The sequence below is a fragment of the Ambystoma mexicanum genome, chromosome 12 (assembly GCF_040938575.1).
Source record: "Ambystoma mexicanum isolate Mex_15411 chromosome 12, UKY_AmexF1_1, whole genome shotgun sequence".
Taxonomy (NCBI): Eukaryota; Metazoa; Chordata; class Amphibia; order Caudata; family Ambystomatidae; genus Ambystoma; species Ambystoma mexicanum.
The window spans coordinates 614,190,246-614,191,722 of record NC_090936.1 but is presented as its reverse complement, the minus strand read 5'-3'; the positions used below and the strand labels follow the sequence as shown (position 1 = coordinate 614,191,722).

General features: G+C 39.4%; 1 long non-coding RNA gene across 1 annotated transcript; it reads left to right on the top strand.

Moving 5' to 3' along the window:
• The first annotated feature begins 418 nt into the window (after positions 1 to 418).
• LOC138513029 (uncharacterized) lies at positions 419 to 1,022 on the top strand. Its single transcript, XR_011281659.1, has 2 exons — positions 419 to 513; positions 637 to 1,022. It is a non-coding gene; the product is annotated as an uncharacterized lncRNA (long non-coding RNA).
• Positions 1,023 to 1,477: the final 455 nt, after the last annotated feature.

The following is a 1,477-nucleotide window of genomic DNA, read 5'->3' as shown; positions in this document are numbered from 1 at the left end:
GCTCGCGCACTGAGATGCCCTGCCGTTGAGTTCAGCCCAATTTTGCGCATACCTTCGTAAGTAACCAAGGTTGCCATTTTATATATATTGTAATGGTTTGGCCTCCATTGAATTTTTCAATTGTGGAGTGCCTCATACTTTGAACATTCTTACACTATATAGGGCGACATTGAATATTCACTATTACTCTTTTCTGTCGTTTTTTTTTCATATAGTTGAGCCATTTTTGGACATCTCTGACCGTGACAACACGCTATATAGTGGTTCATTCCACTTTTATGGGCAGAGTTCAATTAACCTGTCTAGGTAAGACTCCTCCATTTTTATTTTGTACTTCCTGCATTGTGCATTCAGTGATCACGATGTAAGTTGTTTCTGTATAGTAAAATCACAGTCTTATCTACATGTCGTTACAGGTCCAAGTCCTGTTCCTTCACGACGCATTTAGTGCCCCCCAGATATCTTGACTCATGACGGATATTTATGCATACCATAGCATTGGATAAATCTTAGGTAAGATTTTAGGCTCCTAACATAAGGAGTATTCCTCCAGCATCTTGTGAGAGCTTTGTTGAATTATTCATTTTATCTAGAGGTCACAGTTCCACTGACAATTCCCTATTTGTTTGTTTTTAGATAGAGACCCCAGGACCACCTTCTAGGTTCCCACAAGTCCTGATGAAGGCCTGCTCACACAGCTGCACTTTACAGCTCCCTTTAGGCCGAAACACCATTGTGTCGACGATATTCCCATTCAAACAATGCATATTGGAAGCATTGATTTCTTTGTGTCTTTTATATACATGTCCATCAATGTGGGATTATGTTTTGTTTTTGTGACTGTATAACTGTCTCTAAATCACTCAGAACAGCACTCTCTGTATTATCACATTGAGTTCCAGTTGTTTACACTGGACCATATTCATTTTGTATTGTTGTGTTTATAATATATCCTGGTTACTCTATCCCCATTAATACTATTCATTTGTTATTAAAAATATACATTTATTGTGTAAAAAGGACTGCAGTATCATTAATTGTTGTTTTTCGGTATTTTTGGAACTGTTTTTCTGACCTCCCACCCTGAAATTTTTGGTTTAGTATATTCAAGTATTCCCACCTGGGTTTTTCAGGGTTTTGCCAGGTGCCCTGTATCTAATTTAGTCACGGGTACAGATACTTCATTGTTGTGGTGTGTCCATTCTCTAGATGGATAGAGGAAGGTCCATGTACACACCCAAGTTCTACCTGTGCGGCCACATTTTTAGTGAGGGAAGTGTTACCAAGGTGGGGGGTATGCAAAGGCATGAGATCAGATAATGGCCCTCACTTTGTTAATTCAGTATTTGAGGAGATTACCTTGCTGCTTGGTATAAAGCACAAGTTCTCATCAGCTTATCATCCGCAAGGTAATGGGATCTGTGAGAAGCTCAACGGCCTGTTGAAGGAGAGAATAGCCAAGTTGAAGCTTACTCTA